The sequence below is a fragment of the Electrona antarctica genome, assembly GCF_951216825.1.
Source record: "Electrona antarctica genome assembly, contig: scaffold_25, whole genome shotgun sequence".
Lineage (NCBI taxonomy): Eukaryota > Metazoa > Chordata > Actinopteri > Myctophiformes > Myctophidae > Electrona > Electrona antarctica.
The window spans coordinates 4,957,014-4,983,651 of NW_027637034.1; the positions used below are offsets into that span (position 1 = coordinate 4,957,014).

Genomic DNA, 26,638 nt, shown 5'->3' on the forward strand with positions numbered 1-26,638 from the left:
CAGGCTGATTCCAAATATTCAGTCAGATGTATTAATATGAGTTCCCTAAGACTGTTTAATGGAGAGTAGTACTTTGGGCTCTATGAAAAAGGGCAGTGCCAACCATGACAGCTCACACACGTCCGGCCCAAGGAGCCAGTCTCCGCCTCTTCAGTATAAGCAGCCATGCTCAAGCAGCCATCTCTCTCTTAAAACTTCTACTGGGACGACGGAGGACCAGCAAGGGAGGGTTGACGCACGTCCCCGCCCACACACACACAGCTGTCCTCTGACCAGGCCCTGGGTTGACTCTGTCCCCACCACAGAAGTTCCATTTTCTGGGTACCACCTCAGCGCCACAGCGGCCGGTTCCCAGAGACCGTGAGGCAACCCAAAACTGACCAGACAACAGCTTCTCTCTACGAGACTCTCAGCGCCACAGCGAGGATAAGACATCCCAAGTCTCCTCTGCCGCTCGAATCTTCAAGAGGGTCAGCTTAAGCCAAGCGCCACCAAGCTGATCACGACGAGGGAAACCCATGCCTGCGACCAGCTGCCTCTGACGACTACTAAACCCCTGCCCAGCTACATCCTTCTGGGCCTGCCATCCACTGCCCCTAGCCTCTGGCTAGCTCGTCAGCACCACGGCCCGACTACCACATGGTCACCGCTACAGACAATGGCTGCCATCCACTGATGATCTTCTATACACACAGGCGAGCATATGTCACATGATAGATGGCAACTGAGTGTAGCATTCAGGCTAGGGTAGATAGTAGTTATTTTGGAAGGTAGATCTGCTATTTTCGAAACCTCTCTTTTATTATTTCATGTTTCTTTTCCCTTTATTCGTTTCATGAGCTATCACTATTTACCTTTACCTGACCTTACTTTGATCAAAAGGTTTCATTTAAACCTGTGCCAATTTTTGGGATTGTTTGTACACATTTGATTTATTTTGTTATAATAAATTTATATGATTTTCATTAAGAAGTCGTTGTGTATTATATCTCAATATTTACAGTACAAGTACCGTTGGAATATTTAATGCAAGTCTGTCCAAGAATTCATGTTACATTACAGTGACGTGAGCAATATAATTATTATATTGTAATATTTTAATAATTAATATTCATAAATTATGAATATTGATATTTGAAATATTACGTCCTGACAGCTGTTACCCAGCTATATTACACCATTGATTTGATCCATTTTGAAGTAATGATATACAAAATTAGGACCTGATTTAAGGAACTTGACTACCTTGACTACATTTGTATGAATGCAATAATATCAAACAATTACAATTTCTCAAAAAATACCATTTATATTACGACTCCCACCTGTGGGTCCTGACCCACTGCAGACCTATCAACATCACTGTGGTACATTATGTTTCCTAGACGGGCTCTCTACCCATTCAGCTATGGCTGTCCCTCTCTAAGGAAGGACAATATCAGTCACTAGAACCAGGGATGGGTGTTTTCTGTGTATCTACGATGGTTAAAATGGAGTTTGAAGTTACAATGGGCTTGTCTGATAAAAAAATAATATAAAATATCTAAATACTGAATTGAGCAAATTCAAAACTGTCCAAAGTGTTCACAAAAAGCCTGAGTAGACGATAACATTACCCACAATTATTTTGAAAGTGAAATATCCCTTTATGTAAGTAAGTAAACAAAACAGCACATACCTATACGGTACAACTTTACTACAGGTTGCATCTTCGCATCAAACAGTCCACGTCTCTGGTCCACCTCTGGCTGTTCCTCTGACAATGTTGAATGTCTTTTCGAGGCCATCTCTCTAGATACTGTCAACCTCTCCCTGTGGTGCTCTGTGGAAATCACCAGTAGAAACAACTTGTACTTATCATTCAAAAAGGGTTTACTGAACAACCAGGAATAATCTGGTGACCACCGGAGTGACTGGTGATAGCCGGAATGTGGACGGCACCCAGGAGCAGTATGGGTTGGCACCCCAGCCTGTGTCTTCCGTGAGGAGGAAGCCCAACAACCCCACGGTGAGGCCTTTAGGAGGGCCATTCAAGCTGCAAGCGGAGCCTGCAGCACCACCGTTGCCCATGTGGACTCTGCAGTACCACCGTTGCCCATGTGGAGCCTACAGCAGTGTTTCCCAACCTTTTTTGTCCCAGGGCACACTTTTCATAGCCTAAAAATCTCGGGGCACACCTAGATATACGGGGGGTGTGCATGTGTGTATGTGTGTGTGTATATATATATATATATATATATATATATATATATATATATATATATATATATATATATATAGTAAAACGTCTTTGATACCAAACACATTAGACTTTTGACAGAGTAAAACTTCTTTGAACCCAATATACTTTTAAAAACACACATGACAGCGCTCATCTGTCAAACACATTTAACCTTTTTTAGATTTTTTATTTGAAGCTAGATCTATAGCTTCTATATTAAAACTTCATTAAAAAACATCTAATTAGTGTGGTTGCCCTAAAGGGCAACCAGACTATTGTAATTGTAACACTTTATTTTTACTGGAGTAACCTTTTTTTTTAAACGCTACTCCTCCCACAGTTTTAACTGTACGCACTTGACCCATATGTCAAATTGACCGGAAAAATCGGGAATGGTGTGCTTGCTCATTTCTAAGAGAAATATTGTATAGTTTAATTGATATAAATGTATTAGTGAATAAAATTTCCCCATTGACATGAATGGGAAATTGCGAAAAATCACGTTCAAGTATGTTTTCCTCGGAGACCGTAAGGGCTATAGTTACAAAACTTGGAGGGATAATTCGTAATACTTACTAAAATTAATTAACTTATAATAACATCGGTCGGCCTCATGGTGGCGCTATAACAGCCCACTTTACGTTTTGGCTTATAACTCTTGAACCGTAGGTCGTAAATTAAAAAGTCCTTTCTCCCTGTATTCCATGGGCCATGACGCATCTCCACGCCCATTTGCGTCAGGATAGATTTTCCGCCATTTTGAATTTTCTTCAAAACACACTTTTATTTTCTGATTCTACAGATTTGGTCCGAATCTCACAGAAATCGGTACACATGATCTCTGGACCTATCGGACCGCGTTTAATTTTTTTTCAGATTTTTTGAATTTTTTTTGTCTGTATCGTTCGGCCTTAATCGTCGTCCGAAGTTAGCGGGAGGGGCCTATTTTACAAAAAATGCCTAAAATCACGAACGGAATGTCCAATCCATCCCAAATTTGAATCAGATGTCGTGGGTGGTTTAATCAACCAAAAGCCAAAAGCGATTCTATTTTCATCCATAGGGGGCGCCGCAAATGCGAAAGATGTAACCGCTTGTTGCAGAAAATCACACTCGTATGAAGTTAGTGGCGCAACTCCGTGTGGGGGTCCCCAGGGGTCCCCAGGGTCCCCAGGGTCCTGTGGGTCCCAGACCCACAGGAACGCGGCCAGGGTGCCAGCCCGGTTCCGGCGAGCCAGCCCGCGTCCGAAACAGTCGAGAAATGACAGAGTTACAGTGTGGGGGTCCCCCAGGGGGTCCCTCTACTGTACTGTACCTTCACTGTACTGTAACACCTCAAATCATCATATATAGGCTACAGTTATTTGTGAAAACCAACCAAACGCTATTTTTCGTGCTCGGACAGACCCAGCCAGCCAGCCAGCCAGGGACAGACCCAGGGACACACAAAGCTAGATAGGAGTGGTTGCACCACTCAAAAGTTATTTTCACAGGGGTGAGATGACATTGTAATTTGCAAGCGAAATTATTGGGAGGGGCCTATGCAAATTCTATGACCTATTATTATTATTATAATTGGCTGGCAATATCAGTGGGAGGGGCATATGTAAGCCACTGCGGCAACCACACTTTGCAATTTTTTTAAATTGCGACCTTTCTAGTTAATTGGAGGCTTTGTGATTAATTAATCTCAATTAATCACATTTGCATATCAATAGGCCTATTTGACCTGAGCAGTGAGCTTTTTAAAAACAACTTTATTAGAGAAAAACTAAGACTATGGAAAAAAACTAATGAAAGTGGGTTTGAATTTATAGGTGGTGGCATGTCTCTGAGTTTTGGGAAGTGCATAGTTTTGACAGGTCTGCCTGTGCTGTGGACAGTGAAACCCTGACCATTAAACACGGGCAGACGCAACGATGCAGTCTATCATTCCCATTCGTCTTTGTGTCTGCCCGTGTAAACGCAGCAGCGAGTGTGAGGGGTTGGGGAACGGATGGAAAGTACATAGTGTTATTAAGGAGGACTCCTTCTAACTCCTTCTAACTATATGGAAGTTAAACTAACGTTAGCTCCCATGCTAGCGACTAGCTAGTAGCTTCCCTCGTCAGACAACAGAACACCACCACAGATCGGGTGGAAACTGCTTGTGCCCGTGGATGGGAAATACGATTTAAAAGGCTATGGAAGCGTGGATGAAAGCACAGATGTGTGCAATAAAGTTGTGTCGGATCTGTCTGTGCATCCCGTCTGCTGCTCGTGTATTGTAACTTGTGACTGTCCCTGGCTGCTGATGCATAGTTAATGAGCGTCATAAGCATGCGTCCTTACTGCGCTGGAAGTAGCAGATCTACACGTTATCTACCCGTCGTAATGCACAGCGCTTTGGGCTTGTACATCTGTGTTTTTCCCGCAGTTAGTTCACAACTTTAGGATCGAACCAACGTCCGATGCAGACGCTATTTTGACCGATCCAGACTTGGCAGATTTGACACCACTAGTGATTAACATTCCTATGGCCGATGGTCGTTAGAGTCTATTGTTCCATGGTTGTTGTTGTCGCACGTCTAATTAATTAGACGTGTGACAACAACTACGACGCAACAATAGGAATCCTGCAGCTCAATAGCTATTGCTTTCGGGGGAGGGTTTAAGTGTTAGGGTTAGTGTTAAATTTTCGGTCAAATCAGGCGGAACACCTGGACACATCAAACGGCACAGTAAAGTACCGCGGTACACAGGTTGGGAAACACTGGCCTACAGAACCACCGTTGCCCTTGTGGACTCTGCAGTACCACCGTTGCCCAGGTGGAGCCTACAGAACCACCGTTGCCCAGGTGGAGCCTACAGAACCACCGTTGCCCAGGTGGAGCCTACAGAACCACCGTTGCCCAGGTGGAGCCTACAGCACCACCGTTGCCCATGTGGACTCTGCAGTACCACCGTTGCCCAGGTGGAGCCTGCAGCACCACCGTTGCCCATGTGGACTCTGCAGAACCACCGTTGCCCAGGTGGAGCCTGCAGCACCACCGTTGCCCATGTGGTGCCTACAGAACCACCGTTGCCCAGGTGGAGCCTGCAGCACCACTGTTGCCCAGGTGGAGCCTACAGAACCACCGTTTCCCAGGTGGAGCCTGCAGCACCACCGTTGCCCAGGTGGAGCCTACAGAACCACCGTTGCCCATGTGGAGCCTGCAGAACCACCATTGCCTAGGTGGAGCCTGCAGCACCACGTTTGCCCAGGTGGAGCCTACAGAACCACCGTTGCCCAGGTGGAGCCTACAGAACCACCGTTGCCCAGGTGGAGCCTACAGAACCATTGTGCCTCAAGAATCCACCACTGTGTCTGGTGCTGATTGATGATTAGAACAGATGAGTGACAGTCTAAGAGATTAGATAGATCACTTAACCCTTTGAGTGGTCCAGTGGTGCACGTACCATGTCTCGTGCTTTAAATGGTCTCACGCACACACAAGTTATTTCTTCTTTCTCTTTTTCCTCACCATTTATGCCAAAAATCTTACATGATCTATACATGATTATGGGTTCAAACTTATACTTTAAGTATAAAACTATACTTTTGTAGCAGCACGAGCGGAAACAACATGCTGTGTGTCTGTCTGTCTTTTGGGGGGCCATGAGTTACCAAATTATATCTTTATCGTTACAGTTGCTGAATGACCCTTTAGTCTTGTTAGAATAACACTAATATAATTACATTACATACATTTGTTTTACCTGAGAGAGTCTTGCACCACATATTCCTACGTAGTAATGTCAAAGTTGACTCACCAGTCTCATCTTCCTGTTCATCTTTAATCTGTGGAGGTTGTAGTTCCTCCTGGACCAGACTGGATCTCCTCTCCTGTTGTTCCTCTTTAATCTGTGGAGGGTGTGGTTCCTCCTGGACCAGACTGGAACTCCTCTCCTGTTGTTCCTCTTTAATCTGTGGAGGGTGTGGTTCCTCCTGGACCAGACTGGATCTCCTCTCCTGATGTTGTGGAGGTTGTGGTTCCTCCTGGACCAGACTGGATCTCCTCTCCTCATATTCAGATGAAACCTCTTTACACACAGACAGAAGGAGGAGAGCGAAGGTAGCATCAGCAGAGCAACTCAAAGTGCTTTTGTCAACTCAAAGATGACATTTATTCTACTATTTGTTTTGTCAGGATAACCATCGTTTTAAAAATGTCTCGAGTCTCTTCACAATGCCTCACAGAGCAAGGCGTTGTGAGTAGTGCCCGACATCGGTCTCAACGATGTATCCGTCATTTGTGGCACCGATGCCGACATTATTTCACCGATTTTTCATTAATGTAACCTACACTTAATGTAACCTACTACTCTTTCGGTTTGATATTAATTAATTTCTTACAGCTGCAGAGAATGGATTTAAAAAGGCACTCTGCACGCCGTGCCTCCGACTCTGGAGCCTAGGCTGCAGAAGAAAACCCTGCCCTGCGAGTGACTGTCATAAAGGGAAGTCCAGCTGTCATTCCGGACCCCTCGCCCTTAGAACTTTTACATGGTTGTGAAACTAGAGGACAATATCTCACTCCGGAGCGTGGAGCACATTTATGCCGCCCATGTCTCCTTGCTCACTGGGAGCGGAGGCATCCGATCTATGGCTGTGTATACAGGAATATATGTAATTTATGTATGATCACAGACATTCTAGGGCTAGTATAACTATAGCCATGGTTCACATGACGCTCGTACTTCACGAGCGGCATGGCTTAACTTCCGCCTGTTTTACACGATCGCTACATTTACAGAGCAAACGTGTACATAAACATTCAGATTTCAAATATAAAGTACTCACATGTGCCACGGGTGTTAGAAATGTACTGGTACAGCGATTAGTATTGCTGCATCCCGCGTTGTGTAATAAAAGGCATTTCTATTAAACAACGCAGGATGCAGCAATGCTAATCGCTGTACCAGCAAATTTCTTTTTTTTATAATTTTTTACCCCTGTGTCAATTATCTAATGTGATCCTGGGCTCTACACACCCTCCGCCAACCTAGTCCACATATATGGGGAGAGCAACAGACTTGAACTCATGCTTCCTTCATGCCTGAGTGTCCAAGTTGCTCCTTTACACCTGACAGGGGGGAGTTTCCCTGGTTGGACGTAGCACGTGGAAGGAACACGTTATTCCAACCAGTTCCTTACCCCTCCATCAGGCGCCCCGGCTGGCCAGGGGGAGGCAGTTTAGAGACCAGGATTACTGCATGTTTTTGTGAGGGTACCTACCCTAGGGGACACAGGGAGAACATGCAAGGGAGAACATGCAAACTCCACACAGAAAGGCCCTTTCGCCAACCCCGCCTCGGGTATGGGCACTGATGACGCGGAGGGGGAAACACGCCACCAGCACCCAGCGGGAGCCCAGGACCTTCTAGCTGTGAGGCGACAGCACTACCAACTGTGCCACCGTGCCCCTAATACCAGCAAATGTCTAACACCCGTGGCACATGTGGTGAGGACTTTGTTTGAAATCTGAATGTTTATGTACACGTTTTCCATGTAAATGTAGCGATTGCATAAAACTGTTGGCGCCATTTTTGTTTTATTTATTTGTTCACTTCTTTCATAATGTTTATTTTCATATATATATCAAATATTGTTTTGGAAAAGATAGTTATAATTTGGATTAATAGAAGCCTCCACTCTAATTAGAAACTTAGTATGTCATGTCAATGTCAAGTGGGGTAGCCTGTTTAAGGTCTCTTGACATGCCTTTTGAGAACAATGGAAAATGTTTGGTGAGGCTGGCATACAGTTGTTTACCTTATTTCATACCTACTTACTAGCATACAAATTATTATTATTATTTTGGAGCTATTAATTTGACCTTTTCAGTTTGATTATTCAAGTGGACTTTTGTGTAACATAATAGGCCTACATATTTTTTCGTGGAATTACAATTCCTCTTTGCACCTTTTTTCTGTTGGATATGGAGTATGAACAACATGTTTCAGGGCTAGTATAACTACTGGTAAATGTAGTTCAGTTCAGCTAGCTTAATGCTACTTGTGGCTAAGCTCTGGTGTTGTTCAGAGTCTACTAACCTGCAGTGTGTAGATCGATGTCCATATCAAAATCAATATCCAGCCGTTTGTTTTGTGTCTCCAGCAGAGTTTCTAGTGTCTCCATCTCTCTCTGGAAGAGGTTGACCATGAACTCTCCCACCGCGCTGAGGCGCTCCAACACAAACACTCTGACGCTAAGCTCCACACTACACACATCAGCAGCGCCACGCTACCGTTTGTCCACAACAAACAATATCTCCTCTCCCACCGACGCTAGCTGTTCATTTATCTTCAGCCGTACAGACTCCATTTGACGCTTTTCACCTCCTTTAGGAGACATTTCCACCAAGCTTTCTGTTCCTACTGTAATATAGAATGTGTAATAAAGGCACAAATATCAACAATTCCCGAGAGGCACGACAACATGTTTGTTCAACAACATACATACGTGGGAAACAACTGGCGTCACGGCGTGGCCACGTGATGCAAACAAGTACTTCCGACCGGGTCAAAGTTTTCACGCATGCGCAATAAAGAATCCAGGCACTGTTGCCTTAATGCCTTTCGCCCCCTGGTGGTGGAGGTTTGTAACTGTCAGATAGATAGATAGATAGATAGATAGATAGATAGATAGATAGATAGATAGATAGATAGATAGATAGATAGATAGATAGATAGTGTTATGACCTGGCTCTTGGGCCATAACAAAGGAGGAAGACACACAGCTGTTTAAAAGTGCACAAACCAATATTTATTTACAATATAATAAACGTATGCATCAAACAATACTAAAGTATTAAGTGGCTTGTGTTAATCAGTAGATCAGTAGTGTAAGTGAGTGGATGTGTGGTAAATGTAATGTAGGGTGTTGAATGGTGCAAACAAATGCTGCTGCTCTCATGGAAGGAGAGAGAGAGAGAACTGGCTCCCAAGAGAAGACAGACTATGCACACACTGCACACAAAACGAGGTAGAGACTGAGCTACACTTCCTAACCGTCTGTCCACTGTACCAAGACATCAGAGACATGTACTTCCCTGCACGGATTACAATCACCCAAGGAGAGTTTGAAAACCACCAAATGTTTAGGCCTATAACATGTTTAAAACATTGAAATACTGCTGTTAACTTTCAAAAGTATAAAACGTCTCTAATGTATAGGCTAACTATCTCTGACAGAAAATGCACAATCTTTTATAGTCTCACAAGATAGTATTACTCAAAGTGTTAATATAATATAACACAGCTCTGTTTACATGTTTATTGTATTGTTTTATCTTGATTGTTTTGTTCCACTTTTGCTTTGGCAATGTAAACGTTTGTGTTTATGTTTGCTCATGCCAATAAAGCTCCTATGAATTAAATTTAATTGAGTTAGGCCGGCCCTTTATTTATTTATTTATTTGACAGGGACAATTAAGCAATATTACACGAGAGTGACTTCAGTGATGCTTGCGGAACTCGATTCCGTCTCGTTCCTCACCGCATCCCTGTCGTGGCAATAATCACGTTAACCCACACCCTCGAGTGTAATATTGCAATTATACCACAGTTACCCTTAAAACTAAGAAAAAATATATTTTTTAATGACAGATGTAGTCACTACTACCACAAATGTCCCAAGAAACTAGCTAGCCTAGCCACCGAGTTTGCTAGCGCTCTGGGAAAACAGCAGCTGAATTCTTTGTTTTGATTAGGTGGTGAATGGTGCTGGTTTAACCCATGGCTAGAAGGCTGTTTCAACCAATCAGATTGCTTCCTCGAAACGACCTGTGGTATAATGCTCATTAATCAACATTTCAGTTTTCACTTCCATGTAAAGTTAGCCATAAGCTAATTTACATCTGTAGTCCCTGAGCAGGCTCTTAAAATGGTAGTAAAACGAAACATACAATGACACATACAGTACAATACAATGCAATACAATACAATAAAGATAAAAGAAAGACAGAGTGTATAGTGTGCCAGAACACAGCACCATGCGTTGATGCCATGTGTGCATATGTGCCAGCACCCAACACTATGTCCATATAAAAACACAATACAACAGATATAGAACACACTGGGACCACTGGCCAGGCAATTGATTGGCAATTGCTCAAGGCCCGTGGGAAGCAAAGACCTAGGCCTATAGGAATACACAAAGGCCCTAGTAGGCCAACTACAGGGGCTGTGACAACAGACAGACAGACAGACAGACAGACAGACAGACAGACAGACAGACAGACAGATAAGCTATTTGCACACTTTTGACAATTTGAATCCATGAAGCATTGATATTAAATGGAAAAAGTACTTTGTAATTTCACTAATTTGTCATTAAAAGGAATACTTGAGCATACGTAGGCTACTTTGTCCACCACCGATAGGACACCAACATCAGGTAGTCTAAATTATTATCTATGTATTAGTACTAATTACCTAGTAATTATTACTGGTGGTTCATCAGCTGGTGGTTGAGTGCTACAGTGCCACCCTTTGTCCAATGGTTGTGGGCTTTGTGTCTAAGCAGGGTGACATAGCCCTCTAACATATTGCCACATTTCGTGAAAAACAACGGCATGGTTTGGCCTGGAGCGCTGACATAAGAAAATATGTATAATTCAAAATAGTGGGTTGTGGGGTAAGTAACAGCAAGACAGGAGACGGAGTTGTGTCGAGGTAGTTTACTTAATCCCAAACGTATAGCATTACACTGTAGCAGCATCAGAGTCAGAACAATAACAACACACAACTACTAGTTTACCCGGAACCGGAAACACTAGTCTGAACTGCGCCCTTCATCCTCATCATCCTCTTAAAGGCACAATGTCCCTTTTGGTGAATGTCTCTGCAAGTCTCTATATGTGGATCACCACACAGGCCCCCCCAGAATTCACCAACAAAATAGTGCTGAAAAGTGCAAAAAATTATAATAATACTGTAAATGAACAATCAAACAGTCCAGCAGCAAATGTTCAACGCGGGGGGGGGGGGGGGGGGTTGGGATCAAGCGGCCGAACCGACTGCGCTTGGCAGGAGGGGAAGGGGCGGGGGGAGGGGAGGGGAAGGGGCCGGGGCAGGGACAGGGACAGAGGTCGGAGCAGGGCCTGGGCCAGACACAGGCGGGCGCCCCCGTCGCGGGGGCAGGGCCAACAGAACCGGCCCGTCGACATCCAAGTGCGCAGGCTTGAGGCGGTCTATAGCGATCCGCTCAGGCCTGCCTCCCATGTCCACAACAAAGTTATTAACGCCCACCTCCAGAACACGGTAGGGTCCATCGTAGGGGGGCTGCAGTGGAGAGCGATGACTGTCGTGCCGGATGAAGACGTACCTGGACGACGGCAGATCCTTGGGGACGTAGGACTGGGGGAGGCAGTGGCGAGATGTCGGAATAGGGATCAGGGCTTCGGCGACACCCCGGGACATAGTTCGATGAACGGCGGCCGACCAGGGAGCTGTGGCATCCGGAAGAAACTCCCCCGGGACCCGCAGTGGTTGACCATACACCAGTTCGGCGGACAAAGCTTGGAGGTCCTCCTTGGGGGCAGAGCGAATTCCAAGCATGACCCAGGGGAGGCGGTCAGCCCAGCTGCTGTCTGTAAGGACGGCCCGAAGAGAGGCCTTCATGTCCCGGTGGAACCGCTCACAAATACCATTGCCCTGCGGGTTGTACGCCGTAGTGCGGTGAATCTTCACACCCAGGTGCTCAGCAACTGCCGTCCAGAGCTCCGAGGTGAACTGAGGACCCCGGTCGCTCGTGATGTCCCCAGGCGTGCCAAAGCGGGCCACCCAGCACCCGATGAAAGCCCGAGTAACTTCCGCTGCCGTAGTGTAGGACAGAGGCACGGCCTCCGGCCACCTGGTGGTCCTGTCCACCATGGTGAAGAGGTGGGTAAATCCACGGGAGGCGGGCAGGGGGCCCACCAGGTCCACATTTACGTGGTCGAACCGCCTCTCAGGCACCACAAACGGTGCCAAAGGGGCCTTGGTGTGTCGGTGGACTTTGGCGCGCTGGCACGCCACACATGAGCCAACCCAGGCATTAATGTCTCTCCTCAGTCCAGGCCAAACAAACTTGGCCCCCACCAGCTTGGTGGAGGCCTTCACACCAGGGTGGGAAAGTCTGTGGACGGTGTCGAAAACCCGGCGCCTCCAGGCAGTAGGCACCATGGGAGGCGGTCGACCAGTGGAGACATCGCAGAGGAGAGTGGCGTCGGCTGCGTTGAACACCACGTCCTCCAGCTGCAGTGCGGTAGGAGCCGACCGGTAGTCCTGCATTTCCGTGTCCGTGGCCTGATCCGCCGCCATGGCGGCATAATCAATCCCCAAGTGGACGGATGCCGCAACTGCCCGGGACAGGCAGTCGGCGACCAGGTTATCTTTCCCCGCCACATGTTGGATATCCGTGGTGAACTCGGAGATCGCCGAGAGCTGACGCTGCTGACGCCCAGACCATGGCTCTGACGTCTTCGTCATGGAGAAAGTCAGTGGTTTGTGGTCCACGAATGCGGTGAACTGGCGTCCTTCCAACAGGAACCTAAAGTGTCTGGTGGCAAGGAACAGACCCAGAAGTTCTCTATCAAAGGTGCTGTATTTGCGCTCGGCGTCTCGGAGCTGCCTGCTGAAGAAGGCCAGCGGCTGCCAGGCACCGCCGACCCACTGCTCGCACACCGCCCCCACTGCATAGTCAGAGGCATCTGTTGTAAGTGCGACCGGGGCAGAGGGAGACGGGTGCGCGAGCAGAGCTGCGTTGGCCAGCGCGGTCTTGGCAGACTCGAAGGCTGTGCACATCTCCGGGGACCAGTCCAAGTCATCCTTGGCCGCTTTGCCCCACAGGGCCTCGTACAAGGGTCGCATTAGGTGGGCAGCATGGGGCAGGAAGCGGTTGTAAAAGTTCACCATGCCCAGAAACTCTTGTAGAGACTGCACCATGCGGGGACGAGGAAAACGGTTGACGGCATCCACCCTAGCGGGCAGGGGGGCCGCTCCACGTGGAGTGACTTGGTGTCCCAGGAAAGTGATGGATGACAGCCCAAACTGGCACTTGGCTGGGTTGACTATGAGTCCATGCTCACTGAGCCGCCCAAACAGCTGGCGGAGGTGTGCCATGTACTCGTCGATGGATGCGCTCGCTATCAGAATTACATCCAAAAAGACAAAGGCCTGCGCCGCCCCCCTGAGGCCAAATGGCATTCGCAAGAATTCAAAAAGGCCAAAGGGGGTGATGACAGCCGTCTTCGGTACGTCTTGGGGATGCACTGGCACCTGGTGATATCCACGCACCAGGTCCACCTTGGAGAATATGACGGCCCCACGGGCTGTTCGAGCACCGAACAATGCCGAGGCGCTCCATAGTGGAGAACTCCTCTCTGGCCAGTTTGGCCGAGTCGAGGCGCCGGGCCCGAGCGTAGACTGAGGGGCCCACAGTGGTAATATGATGCTCCACGCCATGCTTAGCCACCGCTGACGAGAACGTGGGCGTGGTGAGGTCGGGAAAACTGGCGAGCAGGCGTTGATACGGATCCCCAGTGGCGAGCGTGCATCATCCAACAGCATCATCGCACGTGCAGTAGTCGAAGCATCTAACGCCGCCACCACATTAAAGTATTTAGTAATATCCTGTGTAATTCCTCTCAGCTTCCATTACCTACCCCTCCCCGTTACTGGAGCCAAATACAGGGCCTGGTTACAAAATGTATTTGGAAGGGGGAACGACCAAGACTGAAGAATACAATTCTAGTAAACAACAAGGTGGATTTTAATTACCCAATTTAGAATTATATCATATTTATTTTGCCATCCGCTCACTTGAGAAATGGTTCTCCCAAGAAGAGAATATCCCATGGCTTATGATGGAACGCAGTATAGTCACACCCTACACATTTAATTAAGTTCTGTTCAGTCGCATAACGAGCAAATACTGCCAATCAAGATTTGGCCCTATCATATCCCATTCTATTCATATATGGCAACAAGCTGAACAAATTGGAAAATGGAATGTCAAATGGCACACACATACACCAATTTTTAAAAACATGTCATTGTGCTTAGAACGCAAACCCTTGGTCTTTCCATCCTGGTCCAGTTGTGGCATCCATACTTTCTCCGACATATTCAATAATGAGGGTTTAAGATCATTTGAAGACCTTAGGAACAGCTATGGTTTACCAACAACCTATTTTTTCTTCTATTTACAGGTAAGAGAATTATTCGAGCACATGAGGTGCCGTGGAGAAATGCTCTACCTGTTCACCCACTTTACATAACTAAGATTCCCAAATCTGAAGGTTTTGTATCTTATTTGTATAAGAAGTTAAGATAATCTACATGTCCGCCAATGGGTGTCTCTAGAGTCTGGAATGTCGATTTAAAGAGTTGGCAGCGGCCTACCAATTGGAAAAGAATTTGGGAAAATATTTCTCTCTCATCACGAAATTATAACTATCAAATGTTGAATTTCAAATTTATCCAGAGATTCTATTTGACCCCAAGGAAACAATTTCAAGCAGTCTGCGCAGCAACTCGTCGATGTGTGGTGTGTGTGTGGAGACAAATCAGACAATGGCGTTCTTCAACCACAGTATAGAGTAGGGATGTTGAAAAAAGTTGAAAATCGACTCGATTTTCGACTCATGCCTTCAATAAATCCCGCCGTCATTCATACTGTATTTATTCCCCGACCCGACATTAAAATACGGAACAACGTGCGTCCCGTATCAGTTCATTACGGGACTTGTGACAGGCTGCTGCAGACACTTGAGTTGGGACTAGCTGATAGCATAGCAGCCGATAGCGCCGCTGCTCCTTCAGTGTCGTTGTTTACAAAATAAAGTTTATTTTTTATTATTGGGCTTTGATCATTGATGCAAATTCTAAACATATGGATGCAGCTGCAGAAGTTGTGTTGCTTAAAGGAATGCATAGTTGCGTTCTCCTCAACTGCTGCGCAGCAACAACAAAAATAAAAAAATAATGGAAAATAAATAGGAAAAAAAGTCGATCGACTCGTCGATTTGCGGCCTCGATTTATCGATTGGCCAAATATGAGTCGTTTGGCATCCCTAGTATAGAGATCGACTTCCCAGACATGGTTGCCTCTGCTCTGAATATCTCCCCGCTCCTCGCCGTAGGCCTCACAGCCGCGAAGGCATTGGGACGGTACACAATGACCTACATTTACAACAATGTAGAATTTGATTTAAAACTGAGGTTGAAGGAGGATCCCAACAGGCCCGGGAAACCAGGCGCTCCGCCCGTCCAGATCAGGATAACCAATGTTGTCAATCCAAATAATCCAATCCCTGACTTCCCCGTTACCTACACCTTCGGGCTCCCTCCTCCACCGGCCCTACAGCCCCAGGCCCCCCATCCTATGCCGAGCGCATGGGACACCCCACTGCCCCCACAGCCTGCAGGGGACCCGGTGGAGGAGGCCACACAGTCACTGGCGAGTCACACGGGCGCACGCGCGAGCGACATCCAAGAATCAATGGTGGAAAGGCCACGGGCACGGGGCGTAGCCTGGAACGGGACCAACTCATCCTACCAACCCCTGCGTGTGGATATAAATTGGACTGTGAGGCCATCCTGTGAGGCCCAAGTACACGCACCGGCCCCCGGACGGCTGAGGCCCCCGCACGCCTCAGACGCCCCAGCACGCCTCATTACCTGGGCACTCCGTTGGTTGGCCGTCTGCCCCTGGTGTCCACCAGGGAGGGCAACTGGTTATTCAGCCCCTAATCTAAAAGGAAACAATTTCAAGCAGTCTGCACAGCAACTCGTCGATGTGTGGTGTGTGTGTGGAGACAAATCAGACAATGGCGTTCTTCAACCACAGTTCTTCAACCACAGTATAGAGATCGACTTCCCAGACATTAAAGACTTCCTTCACTGCCTGTAAACCGGCTTCTGTTTCGATGTTTGTGTACAAACTATCAATATCGATTGAAAATAAAAATATAAAAATGCATTTTGTGGTACAGTTATGGCTTTGATTTTATTAACAAAGTCATAAGTGTCCCTGATATAGCTGGCATGTTTATGGACAGGGGGTTCAGAAAGTGTTCAATATATTCAGCTGTTTGGTACGTTTCACTACCACAGTATTGAAACGTTTTCATTTCATATTCCATCCTAATTGGCTTTCAAAGTTCATGCCCCGTGGGAGGTTAGGGTTAGGGTGAGGGTTTGAGATAGGTTGTATGACTAATGACTGGTCTAAACTAAGTACGATTCTAAAAACGCCTTCTAAGGGATCTGTGTTCGCGTTGGCAGGTCGAAATCTGCACGGCGCGCTACTCGTTTGCCACGTCCGGTGAACAATGCAACGAGAGGCACAGACAGCCAAACCAAGGACCTGTCACTAAGCCATGGCACTGCGGGGAGACTCACTGTTTGAATTCATCCGTGGAGTGGAGTAATAGACTCAAACAATGTTGGTCTTTTGAAGAGGGAGGATCTGAGCATTTGGGGAGTGGGTTTATGTCTACATTTATTGTGTTTCTTTCTTTATTATTTGAGAGGTGACCTGTTTATTAAACAGCTTATTTATTGTGCGTTTGTTGAACAAAAGGGAACTATTTAAGTTGCTGGTTTTTACAACGGACTGAAGTGAACTGAACTTTATAAATAAATCCTGTGACGTATTATTTATAAATAAGGACTCAGTGTAGTTTTCTGTTGGACTGTGAACCATTGCTTGTCTGAATTAACTGTGAATTTACATTTTTGGTGTGATTTGTACAGTTATGGGTGCATGGTTTAATACATGCACCCATGTTCTGAGAGTTACGGTATTTAACCCTCAAATATTGTCGGATGAAAAGCCGTCTGGCACCCCAAACTACAACATTTAAACGGCAATACAATACAATATCAAGGATCACTTTACTTAATCATGCAGTCACTATTGTAAAATGCATTCAAACAATGTTAAAAATAAATTATTAAACTACTGACTATAAAATTATTCAATCTATATAATTATAATGGATATTATTAGACCGTTGTTCTCAGTAACAGTAAGGTGGTTTGACGGGTTCCCCAGAATATTATAATACAATAATTATCTTTAATACCAGTAAGACGCCCGAGGGCGAGAAGCGACCTCACCCTTTGCACGCATCCGCCTGGGTGACAGCAGACTGCTGGGCGAGCGCTGGTGCTTTGGCATGGGGGGTCAGATCAACAGCATCGGCAGTGGGGGCAGTATCACGAGTGTACAGGGTTTGATGAGGGCCCATGTAGGGCCGGGCCTTCATTTGCGCAGCTACATTAATAACTTTGGGGCAGGCCCGTCTAGAGTTTAAATGTCAAGGGTGAGACATTGAAGAGGGATGGGGAAGGATCAACATATGGACAGGTATGAACAGGTTCTGACATATATCCATATATGGTGATCTAATGGTTTGAGGTCAGAGGTAGAGTTGCTGGCCAGTATTGATGTGATCTCCATGGGCTTAATTGCGACAGCAGGTCACATTTACTATGACATCAGGAATCTCCATCCCTGATGGCGTCACATGATGTCACGAGACCTGGGCATCATATATAGGGGCTTTCCCATATGTGGGGATTTTGACTATTACACTGAAATAGACTGTCATAGACTTATTTGACAGCACTGTCATTACTGTTGTGTTGGATTTATGTTAATGTGTATTGTCACTGTTTAAACCATCAATACTTGACTCAAACTTGACCTTTCATTCTACTACTAAACCTCTTTGCTGGAAATAGCCAATCTACAACATCACAATGCCTCACAGAGCAATTATATTATGGTACGTTAGAAAATGAACTATTCTATTTTTGAAATAAATAGCCGAAATAGCCAATGTACAACCTCACAATGTGTCGCTGTGAGCTTGCAGATCTGCCATTTTCATTTGTGCTTGTTTTCATGTTTCTCTTGCAAAACAGCAAAAGGAAATTATGCACAAAACACAAAACGCAAAAACTTATGGGCTATAGGAAACAGGTCAATAAAGGTAGGATCCAATGTCTCCCCGCTTGGCACTCAGCATCGAGTTTTGGATTAGGGTAATTAAGGTACAGTAAACATTTAGGCCAAAAGGATTACACAAAAAAAGTCATGGGGACTTGTTTCTTGTTCCTATTTTATCCAGATATTATCATTGTCCTGATTTGTTTTTGCCAAGATTATCGTATAGTGAAAATACATACTATGGTCTGGGTGGTCTTCAGGTTCCTCCTGTTTAATAGAGATGTCTTCAGGTTCCTCCTGTTTAATAGAGATGTCTTCAGTTTCCTCGTGTTTAATAGAGATGTCTTCAGGTTCCTCCTGTTTAATAGAGATGTCTTCAGGTTCCTCGTGTTTAATAGAAATATCCTTGGCTGAGTCTGGAGAGTTCATCTTCACCTGCAGTCTGGACTCCACACACTGGTCTGAAATGAAGGAATTGAATAATGACTTTCCTATGAACTTGAACCCTAGTGGAGAATATAACATTAATATCTGCAGAAGGTAAAGGCAATACCTAATCCCAACTCTATTAACCTTACCAAAGAAAATTAAATTGACATTTTAGGGCAGAACTCTTGCTGACCATACGATTGTAAATTGCATCCGCAAGCTACAACGTAGGTCGCCTTCACACCAGAAAGCTTTACTGCGTTTAAAACGAATCCTGCTGCACATTTTCGGAAAGTGTGCTTTGTTTGAAGTCTCATTCGAATCCTAATGCGCATCAAAGAACCGCATTCTACTCCGCCAAAAAAACGGGGGTTTCGCTTCACTTCCAATCACACTTGATTTCGATTCGGTGCAGGTGGGAATGCAATCGCATCAAATAAAGGAAATGAAGCAAACAATGTGGCGGTCTGGCGGATGAATGAGGAGTAAAGTTGGAGACGGAGAAGGGATATTTTACACAGCGATATGTCCCCTTTACCGTGAATAGACGTGATCGAATGAGGAGACCGAAGCCCTTATCGAAATATGGTCAGATAAGCACATTAATCAATTTGCTGAAGGAAACACGTAAAAACACTGCAGTGTACAGAGTATTCTCTCTGTCTGTGCGTAAACATGGAGGGATGTCACTGTGTGCAGGGATCCAAGTGCTGGAGACTTTCTTCATCTTGTTTAAACACATGCTTAAGCATGATCTATAAACTGTATAGCTGACATGTGCATAGTAGCATACAAATTTTATATGATGATCGGATAGCCTAATCTCTAGCAGTACAGATTGTATAGGCCTACTAATTAAGGATCATTTTGCGCTCCCGTCTCCATGTGCCTCGGCCATGTTCCCAAAAGAACAGTCAGTGCGTGACGGATGGGCGGGCACAGACACACACACACACACACACACACACACACACACACACACACACACACACACACTCTCCCTGACAACACACATGCATCCACGTTACCCTCAAGTCCTAACTATTAGAAGCATCATTTTAACACCATAGATTTCACTGACTGCGTAGTTTATGAATTGAACACATTGATAAAGTTCTTCCAATTGCTGTGGATTGTAGAGAAAAGGCCTCGTGCACAGCTACAAGGACAGGTGCGTCGGAGCCGGTAACCATGCGAACAGGGACGGATTAACCCCCACCAGGGCCCCTGGGCCGGTATATTTTGCAGGGCCCCCATAGCGCCCATGCGCGCAACATTTTCGTGTTTTTCCGTGCTTTTATCATCTTTTTGACCTAAATTTAACAAAACCAATGGCCAATGAAGAGCTCAAACCTAGTACCGCACGGTCCAATTTCCCCGAAACGTCATCTGAATAAAACTACTGCTCTATAAGTGAAGACAGTGTGTGGGACCCTTTTCTTCTCAATTGCTGTGGATGACAGCGGAAGACATTGTGGCAGACCTAAAGAACAGAAAATATTAAAAAAAAGGAAGAGCACATGAAACTTACTGAGGTGTGGGTGGTCTTCAGGTTCCTCCTGTTTAATATAAATATCCTTGGCTGAGTCTGGAGAGTTCATTTTTCAGTCTGGACTTCACACACTGGTCTGAAATCAAGTGAATCAGGAGAATAAGAATCGTGAGATTATGGGATTCATGTATTACTATTAGTGAAGAAATCATGTTTAACTTAAGTGTACATGCACACGCACACTCAGAAACGCTCAAAAACGCCACTGTCTGTGGTTTTGAACTATTATCCGATGTTCAGAGGTCATTTCTGATTATCTGGTGATTGCGATTGGAACATTGGCGTTTTCTAGAGCAAGGATTGGCCTTATTTTAGCTTGGTAGCATTAACGCTTACAACGCTTACAAGATGGATAACAAAAGCGGACGCGAGTCATAGTGGAATAGCCTGAAATCACCTCCATCAGGCAGCACTCATTGTTAAAGTGGGTTTGAGGCTAATTTTGCAGATCATGAACAAGACAGGAAAACAATTTTCAATGGCATGCATTACCTGAATGACACACAATAATACAGAATGTTTTGTTGGTAAGATTTCAATGGTTGGTGCATTGACTTGAATAGGAACCTCTAAAACTCCATTTCAGGTATACTTTTCTCTCTGAAGTCGTATGGCCTACAGTCCAGAGGCCAACCTGAGGCCAAAGTTGGCCACATGGTGGCGCTATAACAGCAGACTTTACGTTTTGGCCTATAACTCTTGAACCGTAGGTCGTAGAAAAAAGGTTTCGGTAACACTTGCTGACTATATGGAAATAATGATTAACTAACCCTTAAGTAATACATTAGTTAAGCATTAGTTAAACATTACTTCATCGAGTTAACCATGTGTCATGGCTTTCATGGTTTAATTTATAGATCTACTTTTATCAGCCAAATATATGCCCACGATGAGTGCTCATAGGCGGGTGCCGCGGGTAGGGTTAGTGAGCAGACTCGGTCTCTCTGGAGGTCGTCCCTGGTTGTCCTGACTCCCCATGGGCCAATTTCCTCAATTATATGGCCACGATGAGTGCTCAAAGGCGGGTAGGGGTCTCTCCGGAGGTCCCTGGTGCTTTATGGGTCATTTTTGGACTGACCCATTTTGGCCAAATCTGTGCCCAGGATGAGTGCTCATAGGCGGGTAGGGTTAGTGTAATAGCTGTAATAAGTGTAATAGTGTAATAAGTGTAATAGTATAATTAGGGTAATAGTGTACTTAGTGTAATAGTGTAATAAATGTAATAGTGTAATTAGTGTTATAGTGTAATTAGTGTAAATGTGACTATAGGTCGCAGATTACTATGAAAACGTCTCGTGATTTTGGTTAATTTTTATCGTCACTTCTTATCAATAGCTTACCTCTTACACATTGTAGCACCATGATAATCCCTATCACCACTAGGGGGCTCTCCATGGTCATACTACAGCACATTTGGTAAAAATAAATGTTTTTGTAATTGTTTGGGAATTTTGATCATCGCCACTATTGGGCTCCCCCTGGTCTTACTACACGTAAAATAATAAATCAACAAAATTACAAACATTTATATTTCACCAAACTAAGTGCTGTAGTAAGACCAGGGGCAGCCCCAAAGTGGTGATAGGGATTTTCATGGAGCTACACTTAATAGGATGTAAGTTATTGAGCAAGATTCCACATACAAATTCACCAAAATTAAACTTTACCACACTAAGTTCTGTAGTAAGACCAGGGGGAGCCCCCTAGTGGCGATGGGGATCATCATGGTGCTACAATGCATAAGAGGTAAGTTATTGATAAAAAAATGTATGATATAAATTAACCAAAATCACGAGACATGACCATATATGGAGGCGTGACCGACCGACCAACCGATGGACGGACAGGGTTTGCAGGTTTTCATAATAAGGTTTGCAGTTGCACTAATTACACTATTACACTGATTACACTATTACCATAATTTCACTATTACACAATTACCCTAATTACACTCTAACACTAGTATACTATTACACTAATTACACTATCACGCTATTATAGTAATTACACTATTACAGCGCTGGTTTGCTGCACCTGGCCGGCAGGTTTTTCGCACTTCCCTGTTGGCCGGGTGTGGCTCTCTGTCCCGGTGCTGGTTGCGCCTCGGTGATGGCTGCGTGCAGGGTGCCCCTCCGTGGACTTGTCTATAGCTGGAAGCCTGGAGGAGAGGGGCAGTGACTTGGCAAATCACTGCTGACCCGCCAACTGGAGAGTGTAGTGGTTGAGGGTTGAAACACTCTAAGAAGTTTGGCGACCACCTGATGACCTCTCTTCCAGGCCAAGGCATCCATTAGAAATCGAATGGAACATGGTTAACTAATGATAGTAGCCTCTATGAGGTAATGTTTTCTAATGCTTAACTAATGTATTACTTAAGGGTTAGTTAATCATTATTTCCGTATAGTCAGCAAGTGTTACCGATTTCTTTATTCTACGACCTATGGTTCAAGAGTTATAGGCCAAAACGTAAAGTCGTCTGTTATAGCGCCACCATGAGGCCAACTTGTGTAATTATTTTGTTGCGTAGGCCTCTGGACTGTAGGCCATACGAATTCCGAGAGAAAAGCACCTGAAATGGAGTTTTAGATGTTCCTATTCAAGTCAATGGGAAAATGTATTCACTAATAAATGTAAATAAATGTACCTTTTTTTTCGCAAATAAATGCTGTAGTACAATCAGAAGTACCCCATTGACGTGTGATGTAAATTTGGTGGTAATACTCTGCATATAAATAAAGTTATTGAATATTTTCACTTTCGGTGTTGCACTTTGTAGACGGTCCCTAACCGCTCATCTTACCGTCTGCTGAGATGCATATAATCTATTAAACTCGGAGGTTGGCTTTTTGGGATTCAAATCAAGTTGTAGTTTGTTTTTTATCTAATCAGGATAAGAATGAGATTTGTTGTGATTTAGGAATGTTTCATTCCTGAGCTATTGAGCCCGGAAGAGCGAATCTGTTGCGAATCTCTTTCCATCTTTGCTCAAGTCTATAAAATAACCACTGAAATACTAGGACACACTGACGTAACCGGTAGGAACCTTACATTAATAATAGTGGCAGATGCAACCAAACAATGTAGCCTATATTATTGCTGCTGCTGCTGCTGCTACTAGTACAACTACTGGTTGTTTACTTATAGCATTTATTAACAAGCAAGCAGATATAAGAACAATACGACTCCTCCATCTAGAGATGAGTCAATAAAGACAAACGGATGAAACACAACGTGAATCAGTTCATCTTACCTGCTGTGTTTCAGTGGTTGAGCAGAACAAACGTCCTCCTGCTGCTTAACGACGACTGTTTCCACGAAACGATTTAGCTTTCTTGGTATATTAAAGTGTCAACAGTGAGACGACGTGCTGTTTCAACAAACCAGGCTTATACTGTGGATTTTAGCGGCAGCTGCCCTACAAGGGTGTGCACATGCGCACTAGTACTGGAGCGTACGTACCATAAACTGTCAGTAGGGGGAGCCATGGTATACCGTAATACTTATGCAGCATTTTCCCTTTATTCTTACTCCAGCTAATCCAGTTCTTTCCATTCCCTCCTTTCTTCTGTAGGCCTACTTCATGCAGTATACAGTAGAAGTATCCATGGTTTCATTAGATTAGCATTTTGAACAGATTAACAAAGTGGAATCCATATCCAAGGTCCATTGCTTGAAGTTTCTGAGGTAAATTAAGTTATTATTTATTTGTATACACCTCTATGAAATGATACAGTAACTCTGTTTATACCAGGCCCGGCGCCAGGATAAAATGACTGAGGGGTCAATTGAGATTTTTTTTAATATGATATATTTAAAAAAAAAAACATATTGTGTTGCTAAATCAAGCAGGCAGTGTCAGTTCTATGACTCAGCTGGTCATATGCAATATTGGAATGATAGCACTGCCCCGCCAGGGGGGGTCCGGGGGGGCTTCCCCCCCCTGGGCTCCAGATTTTTCTTTAAATTTGCGATGAAAATGCTTCAATCTGGTGCATTTTGAGATAAAAATTAAGAGGCTAGATCTATAAAGAACTACACACATCATATTAGATTATTATCATCTTTACTGTGCTATTCTTGCCATTTGCCAACATCACAGTAGGCTACAAAACAACATTGGATAGGGCAGGGGTGGGCAACTTTGATGATGGAGAGGGCCACTATATTTCAAACTCACTCCAGAGGGCCACAATGCATATAGTCAAAAGTAGCTGATCTAAGGGCTCAAAACGTGTCGCAGTGCGATGCATTTTGAGCTTGTAGATCTGCTTTTTTGCTATTTTTTAAAATTGGAATCCTGAATTATTTTCACCTATTTTTTAATTGGAATCCGGAAAAGTAATATTTTTTATTTAATTTCAAATACATTTATATGTTATGTTAACTTTATGATTATGAACTGAAATGCAAATATTGGACATAAAAAAGGCTAGTACTAGTCATTAAGCTACTAATATAGACTGAAGTAATTAAAGTGGGTCATGTTTGCATGTTTGGAATTGTAACAGCTGAAATCAATAACATATCAGTATTCTGATATTAACCTGCAGACCGCATTAAGTGAACTGAGTCTGTGCTCAGAGAATACATTCTTCAGCGTGTCCACAATAGTCCACAGCCCACTTTGCCACTTGCCCTGATCCACTGCATCAATAGCACCCTCCCCCCCAATGGCAGACAATCATATGTCAGACACATACATTCAGTTGATCCGAATTAACATGTGTTAAATTCCTTTTTTTTTTTTTTTTTGAGGGGTCAAGGAGGTCGGGTTGAGGGGTCAAGTACCCCCTTTGACCCCTCGTGGCGCCGGACCTGGTTTATACACACACCATTGTCGATGGTTTAACATTTTTAAATAGGCCTACATATTTATGAATTAAACTGAAGTTCGTTCCAAATTGTGTGTTATTGTGTGTGGTGGCCATCCAGTCCAAGCCTTTCAGTCCAAATATTTTATATAACTAGACTAATAGTCCAAACCTTTTATATAACTAGATTAATAGAATACAAAACTTTTATATAACTAGACTAATACAATACAAACTTTTATATAAGTAGACTAGATTAAAACATTTTTATGTACGGGACTAATAGGCCTAGTCTAAACCTTGTAACAAAGAGAAATAGTCCAAACCTTTTATATAAATAGACTAATAGTCAAAACCTTTAAACATTTTACACAACATGACAAATATAGTCCAAACCAACTTGAAGCGATTTATGTAGGCTACACTACATTTCATCACTCACTAGGACTGTCAACTTGACCGATTACATTTCAAGTAGTGCACATTTTTAAGAAGTTTTTTAAGAATGTTAGGGCTGGTTGTACTTTATTTGTACATTTGCATTTAATTTGACTCTATACTTTTGCTAATTCACATTTAGAAGCAAATGTGAAAATATACAAATTCCTCCACGGACCTAGAACTTCCCAATTCAGAAGTAATTTAGCTGTGGAGAGGATGTGCTACAGTATAAAGCCTGCAATCCTGCATGGCAACTGCAAGACAACAGCACCACACATCAAATCTCTACAGGTTATACAGCATTGAATGCTACCAATATCTGAATAAAATGCTAAAATGCAATTAAAGTATGAGTTATTTCCATTGTATGAAGATATAATGAATATGATTACATATGTATCAGAAAACCAACAAATGTTTTACAAAGGTTTTATTATTTATAAACCAGAAGTACTAACTATACAGTTTAGGTCCTGGTACTACTGGTAGGATAGAAAAAACAGCAGTGCAAAAGGTCCTGGTATTATAGAAAAACAGCAGTGCAAAAGGTCCTGGTAGGATAGAAAAACAGCAGTACAAAAGGTCCTGGAAGGATAGAAAAACAGCAGTGCAAAATGTCCTAGTGCCAGGCACCCTGTTTGTTGACATGTCCTTGAGCAAGGCACTGCACTGCACCTGCCATTGCTCGTTTACTAGTGTGTCCAACTATAGTTTCACATCAACCCAAGATCCTCAGAGAGGAATGGGTTGGTTTCTCGTAGAATGAATATCAGTTTTAAACTTGCAGCGGTTCCTTTGCTCCTCCTCACTGTGTCGATGAGGAGACGTGCCGCCTTTTCGTGGATCACTTTCTTCGCACAGGCTTCATCATACTCTTCTTTGATTATCACCCCCTTCTCAAAAAGTTTGAGGTTGAGAATGGGATGTAAAATGCTGTTGATGAAGCTGCTGCGCACAGACAACAGTTGGTCTGTCGCTGCATGACTTGGTTATAATGCATTATAACACAGACATTACAGCACTTCTGTGCCTTTATAACCATCTAAGTTATAATAGTTATAATGTGCTGTTCCACTGAGCATAATAATGCATTATGACCAGCACTTATAATATGTTATAAACGTGGTTATAAGTTGTTATATATGATTACAAACATGTATAACGTGTATTATAATGCCTCATAAGCACATTATAATAAAATATAAATGAGCTTATAATGC

The 26,638-nt window shown here is 44.1% G+C and overlaps 1 protein-coding gene across 1 annotated transcript in view; it reads right to left on the minus strand.

Moving 5' to 3' along the window:
• Positions 1-23,544, minus strand: part of LOC306919473 (uncharacterized protein) — a 227,454-nt gene extending 203,910 nt beyond the window's left edge. Inside the window, exons 1-3 of the mRNA XM_079532243.1 lie at positions 23,417-23,544; positions 20,146-20,242; positions 18,425-18,646 (exon numbers count right to left, since the gene is read on the minus strand). The gene's annotated coding sequence lies outside the window, so the exon portion shown is untranslated. The remainder of the gene's footprint in view (positions 1-18,424; positions 18,647-20,145; positions 20,243-23,416) is intronic.
• Positions 23,545-26,638: the final 3,094 nt, after the last annotated feature.